The sequence below is a fragment of the Carya illinoinensis genome, chromosome 4 (genome assembly GCF_018687715.1).
Source record: "Carya illinoinensis cultivar Pawnee chromosome 4, C.illinoinensisPawnee_v1, whole genome shotgun sequence".
In the NCBI taxonomy this organism is placed as follows: Eukaryota; Viridiplantae; Streptophyta; class Magnoliopsida; order Fagales; family Juglandaceae; genus Carya; species Carya illinoinensis.
This window is the reverse complement of record NC_056755.1, coordinates 16,099,058-16,117,810: the sequence shown is the minus strand read 5'-3', so window position 1 is coordinate 16,117,810 and position 18,753 is coordinate 16,099,058. Positions and strand designations below refer to the sequence as shown.

Sequence of the window (18,753 nt, the reverse complement as noted above, 5' to 3'; positions counted from 1 at the left end):
AAACTTATAAGCCTTTAAATAAAACTGCTACAAGAAAATAAAATCTACAATAAAAAAAAATTCTGCTATGAAATAAAATAAGTCTAAAAGTCTAAATTACAAGTCCAAAAGTCCAATAAATTATAAGTCCAAATTCCAAATGTCTAAATTACAAGTCCAAAGGTCTAACAAATTACAAATCCAAATACCAAAAGTCTAAAATACAAATTAAAAAGTCTAACAAATTACAAGTCCAAAAGTCCAACAAATTACAAGTCCAAATTACAAATCTAAATTAGAAGTTCAAATTACAAGAACATCCAATAAAAAAACCTTACAACTAGAACAAATAGCTAATAATAATAGCTATGCATGTAGCCACCAAATCCAATAGTCCATTCAACAAACCTTGCAATTGTATTAAAATAAATCAAGCAGTTAATTTCAATAAAAAGTTAGTAATTACATTAAATAAATAAAAAAAACTTTAAGAAAATAAAATATACTAGTTGTCCTACCTTAAATTTAATCATCTCCAACCAAAGAAGTGGGTCTTGAAGAACTCCCTAAGTCTTCCATAAGCTCTACACAAAAAGGAAAAAATAAAGCATAATAATTAAAACAAATTACTAATATGATATACATTTTAAAAACACTTAAAGAAAAGGTGAATGATGCTACATACATACCTGTATCAAATTTCTCAAACTCCTCAACATCATCCATTAAAGTGCGAATGTTTAACGGGGTAGAAGATGAGCGAAGTCAATTTTGTGTATAGATAAGGGCTTCAACCATAAGTGGAGATAGGCTAATGCGGAAAGGATCAAGTACTCGACCTGCTGTGCTGAAAGTCGACTCAGAAGCCACTGTAGATATCGAAACTGCAAGAACATCCCGCGCAACTTTTGAAAGCACGGGGTATCTAATGCTGTTAACCTTCCACCAATTCAACAAGTTAAATTTTGGATCACTCTTTTCACATTTTTCAATTAAATACCTCTCCAATTCAGATTTACTCTCCAAAGAGTTCTCCGACTCCAACCGCATCTGAACTTTTAAACGGATATATGATCCCATTGATCCAAAATCACCTTCACCTACCCCAGGATTTGAACTTGTAGTAGTAGCCCATCCCTCACTTGATTGGCTCATAGTTTGATCTTGTGCCCCAACATTACTTTCCTCATTTGCACAATAACTATCATATAAACGAGTCAAAGCATTTTTAACCAAATCCAACAACATAAGAACTTTTGAAGTGTTATCCTCATAGAATCCTTCAAAAAGAATATCTAGACATCACATTTTATATCGAGGATCAAGAATCAATGCAATATACAACAAAAGATTCATTTTTTCAATATTTTTCCAATACTTCTCAAATTTAGATTTCATATTAAATGCCATTGTCCTCAATTTATGAGGCCCTTCCATACACTCCAAATTAATTGCAGCATGAATTGTCGCTAGGGGTGTAACCGGTCCGGTTTGGTCCGGTTTTGGACAAAATCTAGGACCGAACCGGTAGGTACCAGTTTTGTATTTTTCAAAACCGATTACGCACATATTTTTCTTATAAACCGGTATTCCGGTTTTACCGGTTTTCGGCCGGTTTGGTCCAGTTTTTCGGTTTTAATAAAATATAAATTTGTCATTAAAAAATTCTGTTTTAAAAAAAAAAACTGATTTAAAAATTCTGTTTTAAAAATTTGCTATGTAAAAAAAATCTGCTTTATAAAAAAAATTTGTTATGTAAAAAAAATCTGTTACAAAAAATTTGCCTTATAAATTGTTAATATGCTATCTAAACAAAATTCTACTATATAAAAGACTGCTACAACACAAAAACTGAAACATGAAATCTAGTGTAAAAAAAATATGTTCTAAGCTTATAAGCCTTTAAATAAAACTGCTACAAGAAAATAAAATCTACAATAAAAAAAAAATTATGCTATGAAATAAAATAAGTCTAAAAGTCTAAATTACAAGTCCAAAAGTCCAATAAATTATAAGTCCAAATTCCAAATGTCTAAATGACAAGTCCAAAGGTCTAACAAATTACAAATCCAAATACCAAAAGTCTAAAATACAAATTAAAAAGTCTAACAAATTACAAGTCCAAAAGTCCAACAAATTACAAGTCCAAATTACAAATCTAAATTAGAAGTTCAAATTACAAGAACATCCAATAAAAAAACCTTACAACTAGAACAAATAGCTAATAATAATAACTATGCACGTAGCCACCAAATCCAATAGTCCATTCAACAAACCTTGTAAATGTATTAAAATAAATCAAGCAGTTAATTTCAATAAAAAGTTAGTAATTACATTAAATAAATAAATAAAAACTTTAAGAAAATAAAATATACTAGTTGTCCTACCTTAAATTTAATCATCTCCAACCAAAGAAGTGGGTCTTGAAGAACTCCCTAAGTCTTCCATAAGCTCTACACAAAAAGGAAAAAATAAAGCATAATAATTAAAACAAATTACTAATATGATATACATTTTAAAAACACTTAAAGAAAAGGTGAATGATGCTACATACCTGTATCAAATTTCTCAAACTCCTCAACATCATCCATTAAAGTGCGAATGTTTAACGGGGTAGAAGATGAGCGAAGTCGATTTTGTGTATAGATAAGGGCTTCAACCATAAGTGGAGATAGGCTAATGCGGAAAGGATCAAGTACTCGACCTGCTGTGCTAAAAGCCGACTCAGAAGCCACTGTAGATATCGGAACTGCAAGAACATCCCGCGCAACTTTTGAAAGCACGGGGTATCTAATGCTGTTAACCTTCCACCAATTCAACAAGTCAAATTTTGGATTACTCTTTTCACATTTTTCAATTAAATACCTCTCCAATTCAGATTTACTCTCCAAAGAGTTCTCCGACTCCAACCGCATCTGAACTTTTAAACGAATATATGATCCCATTGATCCAAAATCACCTTCACCTACCCCAGGATTTGAACTTGTAGTAGTAGCCCATCCCTCACTTGATTGGCTCATAGTTTGATCTTGTGCCCCAACATTACTTTCCTCATTTGCACAATAACTATCATATAAACGAGTCAAAGCATCTTTAACTAAATCCAACAACATAAGAACTTTTGAAGTGTTATCCTCATAGAATCATTCAAAAAGAATATCTAGACATCGCATTTTATATTGAGGATCAAGAATCAATGCAATATACAACAAAAGATTCATTTTTTCAATATTTCTCCAATACTTCTCAAATTTAGATTTCATATTAAATGTCATTGTCCTCAATTTATTAGGCCCTTCCGTACACTCCAAATTAATTGCAGCATGAATTGTCGCAAGCTCAAATGCAAAACAGTTGCAAGTGACATAATTGGCCCCAGAGAAACGCAAGGTTACATCATAAAAAAGTTTTAGAAATTTTACAAACAACCTACTCTTATCCCAATCATCCATGGTTGGAGGCCCTAACTTGGATGCCCCTCCTTTACCCAACTCACTAACACCATCATCATCCTCACTGTCATCCTTCCCAAGGCTCTTAACATATCCTGAATCTTCATGTTTTAGCCGTTGAAATGCTTTTTGAAACTTTTCAGCCCTATCCAACATCATAAAAGTGGAGTTCCAACGAGTTGGTACATCTAAACATACACTACTTTTACAAGTAATATCCTCACTATTACAACATTGCTTAAATGTGTTCCACCTTTGTGGAGATGATTTCACATACTTCACAGCTGCTCGAATTTGTGCAATTGATTGATCATATTCTTTCAACCCATCCCGAACAATTAAGTTCAAGATATGAGCACAACATCTCATATGCAAGAACTCATGTTCCAAAATCGTATCTTTTTTTATTCCTTGTCTTTCTTTTGATATACGAAACTATCTCATTATTTGAACTTGTATTATCAAGTGTAATTGTAAATATTTTGGGCCTCCCCCATTCAAGCAAACACATTTCAATTTTTTTCCCAATGTCTCACCCTTATGGTTTTCCACCTTACAAAAGCGGATAATTCTTTTGTTCATTTTCCAATCTTCATCAATAAAATGTGCAGTGAGACACATGTAGTTAAAATTTTGCACGGATGTCCATGTATCCGTGGTTAGACAAATTTGCTGCCCCTTAAGAGCACTTTTCAGCTTGTCTTTCTCTCTCAAATAAAGTTTAAAAATATCTTTTGCAACCGTTACACGTGATGGAATCCCATTCCATCTAGGTTGTACAACAAGCATAAATTTCTTAAACCCTTCCCTTTCGACAAATTTAAAAGGAAGCTCATCAATAACCAACATTTCAGCTAAGGCTGCTTTACAAGTCTCAACACTAAAAGCAATAGATACAAGCCCCCCACTGCTTTCTTCAGACTGGAAACATAATACAGATTGGTTTCTATCCACTTTCTTAAGTGGAGACTTCTTACAGGTTTTTTCCAAGTGCTGTAACATTGAATTTGTGCCATTTATATTAGGATCACAAGCATAAGTAGTCCCGCAAAAATTACATGCAGCTCTAGGTCTTGAATTATCTTCAGTTTTAATCTTTTTAAAATAGTCCCAAACTACAGATCTCTTCCTACCACTCTCAGATGGCTTACTTACATTGGAAGGTGGAGAAAGTGGATCATTAGTCACCGTTGATTCTATGGTCTTTTGACTCATTTCCTTTGAAGGTCTTACATCACCGAGTGTTTCATTTGATTGATCCATCTATAGTAACAACAATAAATAGCATTAATATTAGATTACAATCACATACTTTATAAAATAATAGACCAAGCAATTTAGCAATCACATGCTTTATAAAATAATGTTCCAAGAAATTTAGCAATCACACACTTTATAAAATAATAGACCAAGCAATTTAAAAAACATATTAATATTATTTAAGCCACATGCACGTACAAGTAGTAATTTAGCAAATTACCAAAATAATGTTCATCAAATAAATAAACTAACAAAGAAAAAATATATCACATTGCCGGATCGTGTTAAACTCCAATAGATTTCTTTTTTCACTAACCAAGAATATACTACGGTTACTACCAAAATAATATTCATCAAATAAATAAACTAAAATATATATATATATATATATATACTAGGTGGGAGCAACGTGCAAAGCACGTTTATCTAATTTTATGAAATGATTATTTGTAAAAAATAATATATATTTTATAAAAATTATTGATGTCACTTAATAATTTAAGGCATGTTGGAGAAGATAAAAAAATTAGTTCAAAATATCATATAATCTAATACATATTTATAACATCCATAATTTTAGCAAAGATGTATACGAAAAATTTAATAAAAGTCTAACACAAACGGTAGTTCAAAATATGTGTCGTTTAATATTTGTATTATAATTCATCAATTTATGTAATCCTATAGACGATCAATAGAGACAATATTGAAATTCTTATTTTACTGTTGGTTGAATCGATCAAGATCAACATAAAGTTAAAATATAATTTTTTTATAAAATTTGTGGTATAATATTTTTTATATATAGCTTATATATAAATCCTAAAATATATTTTGAAGTTGTTGGCCGAATTTACTTTTTCTTGATTAGCTCAAGGATCACGACCTTTGTCACATGCCCATCATAGCAAGCTCACGTGTGGAATATGACTTAGTGGAAGCTACGTCCTACTACCATGGAAAAAAAAAACACTTTGATTAAACACACTTGTATTATATATTATATGAGATTTTTAAATTTAGAATACTCAATAATCTGATTTAATGAAACGTATAATACACATGTATTATACTTAAGAATTCACGTCTTATGCACCTAATACACGTGTATATGTTAAGGAGAAAGAGAAAAATATAATAACTAATATTTAATTACTTATTATTATATAAACTATTAAGTATTGTAATTATTGTGATTAATAAATCATATAACAACATTGAATATTATCTTTCTCAACATTTATGTCTTCATTCTATATGCCCATTACATTCACACGTATTTAAACAAACGGTGTTAACTTTAACGGAAAAACAAGAAAAACCGTTAAAACAAGATTTTCCGTTTTATACACACTTTTTATATATAGAAGATATATGTGAACTAGCAGTTAAGTTAGTCTGTAGTCTACAAGCTTGTGAAATCCATAGTCTACAACCTGAACAAAACTACAACTTCTGACATCCGTAGTCTACAACCTGTACAAAACTACAACTTGTGAAATCCGTTGTCTACAAGCTTTCTAATTAGTCTAACTACAAGCCCCTCAACCGGCTCAACGTAATTCTGTACACATCTTCATTTATTGCAAGAACTAATGAAGTGCTCTAGCCTCTAAGCCTCTAACTACTAACTAGCCTTGTAGTTGTAGTTGTATAATAAATGCAATAAAGGATAAACGGTACCATACATGTATCAAGAAAGAGCCTCGTAGTTGTAGCGTGCTTCAGTGCTTGGTCCAGCTGGCGTTAAAGCAGAGAAGAAGAAGAAGAAGAAGAAGAAGAAGAAGAAGAAGAAGAAGAAGAAGAAGAGGAGTCGGCGCAGTAGATGGTCTGGAAGCAGAAAAAAAAGTCTAGCATGCTTTACTCTTTAGTTTAACCTAATTTGAACTGGGTTGCTGACTGGGCCGGGTCGGATCGCTGGGCTGTGGTGGCTGGGCTTAAAATAGATTCCAAAATACACTTATATGGTTAAAATAAGTGTCCAATAAAATAAAAATAGTACAATAAAATAAATATAAGACAATTAAAAACACTATAACAATTATATTATTAAATACAAAACAATGACTAAAACTATTATAGTATTAGTGTCACTACTACATATAATGATATTAATACTATAAGTCTATATATAGGCTATATAGTTATACATTAAATAATATAATTATTAATGACTATTAATATTAGTATATATATAATAAACTATTAGTATTAATACTATAAGTCTATATTAAACTATTAGTATAAGTATATAAATATTAGTATTAGTTATAGTTATATAATATATTAGACAATATAATAGTATTATTGGTAAACTATTAGTATAGTTATATCTTAGTATTAGTTATGGACCTTATGGTGAATTGGTGATTTAGTATAACTATATCAGTATGAGTATAACTATAGTCTATATTAGACTATTAGTATCATTATAAATATTAGTATTCATTATAGTGATTATAGCTACCATATAATGATATTAATATTTGTTAATTGTTATAGTGAGTTTATTTTATTATAAGTATATTACTGATAGACTATACTGATAGTATTAGTATATTAATTTAGTATTAGTGTTATTATATCATTATTTTATATATGATTATTTAGTATAATGATTTATATACTAATTTATAAAATTATACATAGACTTAAAGTATAATACTAATAGTAATATAGTTTTAGATTATTAGTATTTAGTATTAGGTCATACAATTTAAATTGTATTAATATAATAGACTATATATATATAATAGACTACATAGTTATACATAATAAATTAAAGAATATAACAATGCAATATAGTATTAATACTATAAGTCTATAAGTCTATATTAGACTATTAGTATTAGTATATATATTAGTATTAGTTATAGCTATATAACTAATATTAGACTATATTAGATTATATAATAGTAATAGACTATATAATAGTAATAGTATTAATATTAGACTATTAGTATAGCAATATATTAGTATTAGTTTTGGTGATTTAGTATAACTATATTAGTATGAGTATAACTATAACCTATATTAGAATATTAGTATTAGACTATTAGTATATATGTGATTATTTTTTATGTAATTAATGATTATATAGACTTAAAGTATATTACAAATAGTACTATAGTATTAGACAATTAATATCATTATAAATATTAGTGATTATTATAACTATATTATTAATAGACTATAGTGATTATTTTATATGTGATTATTTAGTGTAGTGATTTAGTTACTAAAATTAGTATAGTAGTTTAAACTTTAGTATTAGCTTATTATAGTTTATACATAGACTGAAAGTATAATATTAATAGTAAATTAGTAATATAATATTAGACTATTAGTATTTAGTATTAAGTCATAATATTTGACTATTTAGTATTAGTGATTATTTCAAAATTTAGTAATAATATTTGACTATTTGAGTAATTTTTTTTTTCTTAGTTCTTACTTCTTATAATAAAATGTTATTAATAATATATATTTATAATATTATATATTAAAAGCATATGATGAATTACATTTTTATGTTCAAGATTAAACATTTATTTTATAAATTATAATAACATTATCTTATATATAATTATAATTTATATTATTTTATATAAAAAGTATATATAATATAAAACATATTATATATAATATTAATAAATATATATATATATAAACAGTACCGGTCCGGTCCGGTCCGGTCCACTATTAAGCGGAACCGGACCGGTACTGTCCGGTTTCCTATTTATAAAAACCGATTCCGGACCGGACCGGTTCAAAACCGGCACAACTGGTCCGGGCCGGTTTTCTAGTTTTCTGGATTTTTTTTACACCCCTAACTACGCACAAGAAATCTCTCTCTCAACTTTTGCTGAGCAGTTATAAGGTGGCTATTTTGAGTTTCACCATGGTTTCTACTAATTATGGTGCACTCTACCTCTAGGAGGAAGAAATGAGATGATAATTTTAAGAGTACTATTTATAAGTTGGTATGAAAAACAATCTTTAGAACATTGACATGACATGATTTAATTTGTAAGAAATTTGAATTTTAAATTGAATTTTTCTAATTTTAAATGAGTTTTAATACGTAAAAGTTGGTGTTAACACATCAATTGTTGTGGGACCCATTACAACTTTTAAAAAATGAAAAAAGCAATTATTTTTTAACATAGTTAATGTGAAAAAAAATACTCTGGAATGAGCATAAGACTTTCCAACATTACCAAGTTAGTATGCACAACGGAATTAACTGCCAATATTACAAAGCCAATGATCGAAAGTGAAGTGCTTTAGTAATTGCTTACTCTTTTTCATGTACTCATCATAACTATGAGAGCATGCATGCCTCACACCAATGCATCAATTCACTTCCGGCCTATAGTATAGTCACAAGTTGTTAGTTGGTTTTCCTTGAAGTTATTTATTTATTTCTTTAACTTGTTTCATTTCATATAAACAATATATTAGTTGTGTAAAAAATAAGGCTTGTAAATAAAATTTTCATTTTAAAGAGGAAAATTATAAATGAGATAATAATTTCTTAGAGAAAAATTATTTGTATAAGTTGTCGACACTGTTAACATGACATAATTTGATTTGTAAGTGAAATTTATAATTAAATTCTCTTTATCAAATCACGATATGTCATCGGCATGAATGATGTGTCCTCTACACCAATTTATAACTAACATTACTCTTTCAAAGATTTGTGAGTTTAAATGTGAGTGTAAAGATATGGGTATGCGCATGTGTGTCAGTGTGTGTGGGTGTGATCTGTTGGTGTAGTATGTGTTGTTTGTATGTGAAAGGGACTAGGTGTAGGAACATGTGTGTGGGTGGGTGTGGAACTGTGGGTGTGGGTATTGGTATTTGCTTGTTTGTGTAGTGTGTGGAGAAGCTTTTTACTTGCAAGATGGTCTAAAGAACACACCCTTCACAAGTTTGTGTGTGATGACCCGCTTTTGCGTGTATTTTCCCTGAATGATTGTTTTTAATTTAATTAATATATTGGTTTATTTATTTTAAATTATTACGTTTTAAAATTGATTTTTATTTATTTGATGTTGTGTTTTATTTATTTAGTCGTTTTACAGTTTTTAATGTCGTTTTCGGCGGATCCGTTTTGGTTTCCGGAGTGAGGATTGGACCTTATTTCTTTCCTACATCTTTTCTTTTCCCTTTTTCCTTTTTCTCTTTTTCTCTTTTCTTTCTTTTTCTTTTTTCTTCTTTCTTTTTTCTCCTTTTTTTTCTTTTTCCCCCGAGCCCCCCCGTGCGTCGACCCTCTCTCTCTCTCCTCTCCTTCACGCCGTTCGACCATCAGCCCTGTCCCACTGCCATTCGGCCACCGTGGTCGACACCACCCCCGCCGGTCGACTCCCCTCCAGCCGGCGCACCACCCCACCGAATCCCAACCCCAGCCGTGCCGCCGTTTAACGGGAAATAGCCCTTTAAGCCCCACGAATTTTGCTCCGATCCGCCGCCGTCGCTCCACCTCTGGCCACCACCTCTTCATCACTTCATCACCGACTCCTTGCCGTCCTAACCCACCCATTTCCGACCTCTAATAGTCACCGGAACAGCTCCCACGAGCTAGCTTTCCATTTTGGGAAATCCGGCCATCAACCACCGTTTCCGCCGCCACCCACGGCCAACCTCCACTTCCACTAGCTTCATAAACATTCTTAGACCCTTCCCTATCAATCCCGAGCCTTGGTTTGTCCCTATTCAAAAGTGGGTATTTTACAACCCACGACCATAGTGAAATTTCATTGTTACGTTGCTTTCCTCTGCCGTTTGCAACGCCGCGTATTTTCTAAAAATACCATATAGCGCTGTAAGTATTTTCCAAACCCTACTTTCAGATTTAAATATATTTTGCTCATTCAATAATTATTTGACTGCTGGTTGGTTGATTCCGGACTGAGTCTGAGGAGTTCGGGGGTCGGATGGATGGAGGACGGAGTTGTTTATTTTATTGATTTATGGTTGGTTGATCTTTTTGTGCATTGATATCGCATTTACATGGTGCATGCACGTGCGTTTTTATTTAATTGAGAAAAGCCTGTTTTATTGGCGTAAATGGATTTTCGGGTGCGTGTGTATCAAGACCCCAAGCCGGAATGGGGTATTATCTCGGTGGAGCTCCTCTGGTCACTCGGGAGCGGAATAAACTGAGTGATGTCCCCTGAGTTGTCGCTGGGCGACGACAGGAGCGGGGGCTAGGGGATGCTTGGCTACGAACGCGCCGGGCGCGGAACCAGGCATCGCTCTACACACCGAGTTCGTGGCCCTTCGCTGGCGAGGGCTAGAGGATGCTTGGCTACGAACGCGCGGGGCGCAAAACTGGGTATCGCTCGTTAGGTGTCACATGCGTGGTCGTAACCTGCGGTGTGACAGTGGAGCCAGAGTGTGCGGATGACCCCTAGGGGAGGTCATGGTGCATACGGATTAATTGGATAATGGTTTGAGATGGATATGGGCCAAATGTGACTTTTGGCGTGATATTTGGAAAGGATATGTTTTTGGGCCAAACGAGATTTTTTTGGCGTGCGTGGAAAAATATGTTTTTATGGGTTTTGAGATGTGGTTTATGAGACATGTGCATTGGGCATACTTCATGCATATTGTTTGAGTTTTATATATTTTTATCTGGTGGTGTTTGGATTTTACTTACCTGCGGCGCCATTTTGGTTCCGTAGATTTTGGTGCAGGATTTGAGGAGGAGAAGGAGGCTGAGCCCGAGGATGCGGCTCCGCCAGAGTTTTGAGTTGAAGTTATGCGTTGTAGCTATTTTTAAAACTATATTTGTGTTATGTAGTATTTTATTTATGTATGTTTTAAACAGCTTGTATTATATTAAAAAAAATTCTGGTATTTAGTTATATGACTTTCGTTATCCGCTACATTTCTTTTTGCACATTTGTTGCTCTTACACACACTTGGCACTCGTCGATAGGGTGGTGACCCGGGTTGTCATCATCCAGACATCTCGATTTCCCCGTGTCCGTGCGTGGGGATTTGGGAGTGTTACATTGTGTATTGATGTATGTGTGGTGTGGGTCTGGATATTTGTGTAAGGAGTCCTTCAACCTACAAATTGGTGTGGATGATACACTATCCACATTACTTATATGAAAGATTTGATTTTTCCTAGAGATTGAGAGCCCCTTGCCTCACCTTTTTTAGTCTCTCGTTATTGCTTGCTTACTTAGCAATATTTAAATATTTAAATTTTTCTTTCAAATGAAATCATAACATATGAGTGGAGTGAAAGATATATCCTCTATATGATTTTTCATGTGCGGGTGTGTATGGTGTGTGGGTGCTATATGGATATGGGGAGTCCTACTTACAAATCAGTGTGAAAAAACACACCATTTACATGTCTTTTATATCATTAACATGACAGAATTTGATCTATAAGAGATTTTACTTTTATGTTGAGAAAACTATTGTCAAATTTACATTCTTTTGCTATTTTCAAAACTAGTACATAGGATTTAAAAAATTTAGAGCTAATATTTATGTTAGAGACTAGATGTCGGACCACATGTGTGGGTAGCTCTGGGTATGTGGTGGTGTGTGGGTGTAGGGGTATGGAGAAGTTCTTTACTTGCAAGATGGTGTGAAGAACACATACACCATTCACAAGTCTATGTATGGTGTGGGTCTAGGTGTTTGTGTGAAGAGTCATTCTATTTGCAAATGAGTTTTGCTACACATAAGTCCACATGCCACACATTATACATTTTTTTTTAAATTTTTTACTTTTTTTTATTTATTCTTCTTAAACTAATTGAATTCTTCTACTCATTATCCATATTCCAAACATTTGGTAAAAAAAAAAAAAATAAGAAAAAAAAGTGTGGTGTTGTGTGTGGGCTTATGTTTAGAATTTTTCTTTACAAATTGGTGTAGATGATACACCATCCACATTGCTTACATGGTGTGAAGAATACACACCCTTCACAATTTGATTTTCTTACAATTCAAATCATGACATATGAGTGAAGTGAACGATATATCTTCCAAACTAGCTTCTAAATATGATTTTTCATATGCAAGTGTGTATGGTGTGTGGATGGTATATGGATATAGGGAGTCCTACCTACAAATCAGTGTAAAATACACACCCTTCACGTGTCCTCCATATCACTAACATGATAGAATTTGATTTGTACTAGATTTTGTTTTAAATTCAAAAAATACTATCAAATTTATGTGGTTTGCACTTTTTCAAAACCGGTACATAGGATTTAAAAAGTTTAGATCTAACATTTATAGTTATGGACTGGATACGGGACCATGTGTGTGAGTGGATGTGGGACTGGGGGTGGTTGTGGGTATGAGTATGCGGTTGTGTGTGTGGTGTGTGGGTGTATGGGTGTGGGGAAGTTTTTTACTTTCAAGATGATATGAAGAACACACACCCTTCACAAGTTTGTGTGTGGTGTGGGTTTAGGTGTTTGTTTGAAGAGTCCTTCTACTTGCAATCTAGTGTGGATGATGCACCATTCACTTTGCTTATATGGAAAGATTTGATTTGCAATATTTAAATTTTTTAATTTTTTTTTTAGAAATCAAATCATGACATATGAGTTGAGTGAAAGATATATCCTCCCCATTAACTTACAAATATGACTTTTCATGTGTAGGTTTGTATGTTGTGTGGGTGGTATGTGGATATGAGAAGTCATATTTACAAGAAAAAATCTATTCATCATCCTAATTCTCATCATTCTATGATTTGGCATTAGATAATAGGTTCACAAATAAAATATAATAAATAATCTCCAATCATCTAATGCCACATCATAAGATAATGGGAGGATGACGAGAATTAGGATAATGAGTAGCATTACTGTATTTACAAATTGGTGTGGAAAAATATACATTTCACATGTTTTTTATATTGCTAACATGACATAATTAGACTTGTAAGATATTTAACTTTAAATTGAGAAAATATTGTAAAATTAGCTTTTTCAAAACTGGTACATAAGATTTGAAAAGTTTAGAGCTAACATCTATAGTTAGAGATTAGGTGTGATTGGGTGTGGGACTGTAGGTGTGTGTGGGTGGGTATGGATATGTGGTTGTGTGTGTGGTGTGTGGGTGTATAGGTGTGGGGAAGCTTTTTACTTGCAAGATGCTGTGAAGAATACACACCAATCACAAGTCTATGTGTAGATGTGTGTATGGTCTGTGTCTTTGGGTCTAGGTGTTTGGGTGAAGTTGTGAAGAGTCAATCTACTTGCAAACTGGTGTGGATGATATACCATCCATACTACTTATATAAAAAGATTTGATTTGCAATATTTAAATTTTTAAGTTTTTCTTACAAATTAAATCATGACATTTGAGTGAAGTGAAAGATATATCCTCCACACTGGGTTTCAAATATGATTTTTCATGTGTGGATATGTATGATATGTGAGTATTATATGGATATGGGGAGTCGGCTTACTTACAAATCAGTATGAAAAAAAAACACCATTCACATGTTTTCCATATCGCTACCATGATAGAATTTAATTTGTAAAAGATTTTACTTTAAATTGATAAAAATACTGTCAAATTTACGTGGTTTGCGCTTTTCAAAATTGGTATATAGGATTTAAAAAGTTTAGAGCTAGCATCTAAGATTAGGGACTGGTTGTGGGACCATGTGTGTCAGTGGGTGTGGGTACATGGGTGTGTGGGTGTAAGGGTGTAGGGAAGAACACACACCCTTCACAAGTCTGTGCAGATGTGTGTGTGGTGTATGTCTGGGATTGATCCATGGGTTTCTCTATTTGTGTGAAAAATCCTTCTACTTGCTAACTGGTGTGGATGATACACCACCATTCACACTGCTTACATGAAAAGATTTAATTTGTAATTTTTAAACTTTTCTTTGGAATCAAATCATGATATATGAGTGTGAAACTATATCTTCCACGCTAGCTTCAGTAGCAGAACCACATTTAGTAAAAATTTATGAAAAATCCAAACTAATTAAGTTGTTAAAGTGACTAAATTATTTAACTAAAAAAATGAATTAAACACTTAATTATGCAATAAATTATAAACTGGAGTCAATTGTTAAATCATGATATTTTGCCCTTAAAAAGTTTGTAATGAAGCTGGCACACTCACATAGTTAAGACATCAAAGTTAATCTTCTCATCTTACCCTTATATGCTGAAAACTTAACTCTAATTGTGTAGGGTAATTTTGAAATTAGGACTGTCAACTAGACTCGCTGATATGAAGGACCACCACTTGGAAAAGAAATTGTAATAGGAGATGGAGAGATGGTCTATGGGTGCCAAGGCAGAGCACGATGAACCTGTGCAGAACCTCACGGACAGCAGAGGAAATGAACGCAGAGCAGGGAAACGCGCAGCAGATCAAAAAGCATAGAACAATGGGCAGTTTCGCATTGTTATTTGGGGATATTTTTGTTGGATATTATTTAATTTATTTCTTGTTTTTAGAAGGACTAGAAGTCCGCAATCTATGACTTTTTTTCTGCAATTTCTTTTCTTGTTTCTTTAGTTTTTAGGCTTTTAGTTGGCAGGTCTTAGGCTCTCTCGTTAGTTTTTAATTTCACTTCTAGTTTTGGTTTTGGTAGGAGGTTCCAGACCTTAAGGGGTCGGCAGCTAATTTTATTTTCCTTTACTTTACGTTTTCATTCCAGTTTTCATCTTTTTCTCAATGATTACTCAACACATTTTATGTTCTTCGGCTGGTTTTATTTTGATTTGAAGCTTAAGTTTCGTTTCAGACCTTTTGGTGAAGAGTTTATTTTCAGCATTTGATTATTTTCTGCACTTGCTTCTTGCGCAGCAGTTATTTTTCTTGGCTATTTCTTTTATTTATTTTTCTTTAGTTTATTTTTACTTCAGTTTTTTTTTTTCAATAGATTGACAAATGTTTAGAGAATACATTTATTTTGAGATGTTAGACTAAATTTCTAAGCCTACGTTTTGGGGAGGAACCCATATTTGGATTAGAGTTGATTTCTCACAATTCATCCATTGATTTCTTTTTCATACTCTATTGCTTTATGAAACAAGTTATATTTGTGAAAGTTTGGAGTGCTTATTGCTGATCTTGATTTGTTGATGATGTAAAACACAACTAATGCTTGATTGTGACTTAAGACTCCATAAATTTCTTTCCTCTTACATTGACTAAACTTGTTTTACAACTCGGTAGGATTTTTTTGGACAAACTATAAACCGGACATAAATTGTTTTAATTTTCAGTCATTATCTCTTTGAATGAGTGAATGATTGAGTAAAAAAATGAATATGAGGAATGTTCAATTCTAATTCATGAATGGGTGAAACCTAAAACTTAGGTGTTTGATAAATTGTTTTTTAAAATCCCTTTTTGAAATCCCAAGTATTTTTAGTTTAGATTTTTGCCACTTTTATTTTTCTTGCACTTATTTCTCTAGTATTTATGTGATGACCCGTTTTTTAGTGCATTTTCGCTGAAATATTTGTTTTTATTTTAATTAATATATTAGCTATTTATTTTAATTTATTTGCGTTTTTTAAGTTGTTTTTTTTTAGTTAATTGAATTTATTTGAGGTTGTGTTTTATTTCTTTTAGTTGTTTTGTGGTCTTAATCTTTTTGGCGGTTTGTCTCGTTTTCCCGGAGTGAGGATTGGACCTCATCTCTTTTCACATCTTTTCCTTTTTTCCCTTTTTCTTTTTTTTCTTTTTCCCTTCTTTTCCTTTTTCCTTCTTTTTCTTTTTTTCTTTTTTTCTTTTTTTCTTTTTTTCTTTTCTCTTCCTCTCTCCCGCGTTCGGACCCCCCCCGTGCTCTCTCTCTCTTCCCTCCCTCTCCCCCGCGCCGGCTCTCTCTCTCTTCCAGCCCAGCGCCGTCCGGCCACCTCCCGACCTCCCACCGGTCCCATTTTCTTCCCCTCCCTCCGGTGTACCTCCCCACCGAAAACCACCCCCAACCGGCCGGCCATTTGGCCGGAAAAAGCTTCCAAAGGGCGCACGGATTTCACTCCGATTCGCCGCCGTCGCTCCACCTCCGGCCACCATTTCTTCACCACTTCATCACCGGCCTCTTGCCGTCCTAACCCACCCATTTCCAGCCTCCAACGACCACCGGAGCAGCTCCCACGAGCTTGTTTTCCGATTTGCTCTTTTTGGCCATTTTCGGCCATTCCGCCGCCACCCACGGCCGTCCGTCACTTCCAATAGCTTCACAACCACCTCTAGACCATTCCCTATCAATCTCGTGTCCTAGTTCGTCCCCGTTCAAAAGTGGGTTTTTCGGACCCACGGCCACAGTGAATTTTCACTGTGACGTTGCTGTTTTTCCGCCGTTTGCAACGCCGCGAGCTTTCTAAAAATACCGTATAGCGCTGTAAGTATTTTCCAAACCCTATTTTCAGATTTTAATATATATTGCTCATTCAATTGTTTTATTTATTTAATTATATATTTTATTAATTGTTGTTGGTTGTTGATTCCGGACTGAGTCCGAGGAGTTTCGGGGGTCGGATGGATTGAGGACGGAGTGTTTGTTTGGTTGGTTGTGATTGGTTGGTTTGGTTGTGCCGTGCGGCGTGTGTTGCTCTTTATTTGCGTGCGTTGCATTTTATTGGTGTGCGTTGCATATTGTGTGCATGTGCTTTTTGGTTTATTTGTGTAATCATGTTTATCGGCGTTTGTGGGTGTTTGGTTGCGTGTGTATCACGAGCCCAAGCCGGGATGGGTTATTATCACGGTGGAGCTCCTCTGGTCACTCGGGAGCGGTCAATACTGAGTGACGTCCCCTGAGTTGTCGTCTGGGCGCTGACGAGTTCGGTACTAGAGGATGGGTCTAGCCCGGTACGTGCTGAGCACGAGTCTAGGCATCGCTCTATTCACCGATTCTGAGGCCCTGCGCGATGACGGGAGTAGTATTAGAGGATGGGTCTAGCCCGGTACGTGCTGAGCACGAGTCTAGGCATCGCTCTACTCACTGACTCCGGGAACGGAAATTAGAGGATGGGTCTAGCCCGGTACGTGCTGAGCACGAGTCTAGGCATCGCTCTATTCACCGACTCCGTGGCCCTTCGCTGGCGAGGGCTAGAGGATGGCCCGGCCCGGTACGTGCTTGGCACGAGTCTGGGCATCGCTCGTTTAGGTGTCGCACGCGTAGCCGTTCTCTACGGTGTGGCACTGAGCCAGGGTGTGCGGATGATCCCTAGGGGAGATCATAGTGCATACGGAGCGGGTTGTGGTATGGTTTTTCGGTTATGATCCATTTTCTGGGAAAATGGTGGTTTGGGCCATTATCAGGGATAATGGCGAGGTTTGGCTTTATGGAGGTTGGTGGGCCTTATGGTTTTTTTTGGCGTGCGTGGTAATATTTGTGTTGCGGGGCGTGTGTTTGTTTGATCTTGCATTCTTGTTGTTTGGGTTATATATATTTTCATCAGGTAGTGTTTGGGTCATACTTACCTGCGGAACCTTTCTTGGTTCCGTAGCTTTTGGTGCAGAGTTCGAGGAAGAGGAGGAGGAGGTTGAGCCCGAGGATGCGGCTCCGCCGGGTTGCTGATGCTGTGCTTTTTATCTGTTTTTAAACCTGTATTTGTGTTTTGTAATATTTTATTTAAGTATGTTTTAAACAGTTTGTATTACGTTAAGAAAAATTCTGGTACTTATTTATTGACTTGCTTTTCGCTGCGTTTATCTTGTGCACTTTGTTACTCTTGCACACACTTGGCACCCGTCGATAGGATGGTGACCCGGGTTGTCACCATCCGGACGTCTCGATTTCCCCGTGTTCGGGCGTGGGGATTTGGGGGCGTCACAGGTGGTATCAGAGCGGTTTGGCTCTGGGTAAAACCACATGTCCCGTAGGTAGTACCAGAATGTTTTAAAGTTGTGTTTTAAAAATTATGTTAAGTATCGTTGATTCCTTTGTTTTATTTGTTTGTGCTTGTTTGCTTGTTTTTATTTATTTAGTTATGTTTTTTGCATGTTGGTTCCTTTTGTTTCTCGCTGTGTAGTGTTGTTTTGTTTTGTTGGTTTTACGATGGTTTTATTTGTTTTCTTAAAGGAGGGT

The 18,753-nt window shown here is 34.4% G+C and overlaps 1 long non-coding RNA gene across 1 annotated transcript; it reads right to left on the bottom strand.

Annotated features, from left to right (window-relative positions):
• Positions 1 to 357: 357 nt before the first annotated feature.
• On the bottom strand, positions 358 to 727 carry LOC122307520. Its single transcript, XR_006241768.1, has 3 exons — positions 669 to 727; positions 498 to 563; positions 358 to 387 (listed from the first exon to the last, which is right to left on the bottom strand). It is a non-coding gene; the product is annotated as an uncharacterized LOC122307520 (long non-coding RNA).
• Between the last annotated feature and the right edge of the window lie 18,026 nt (positions 728 to 18,753).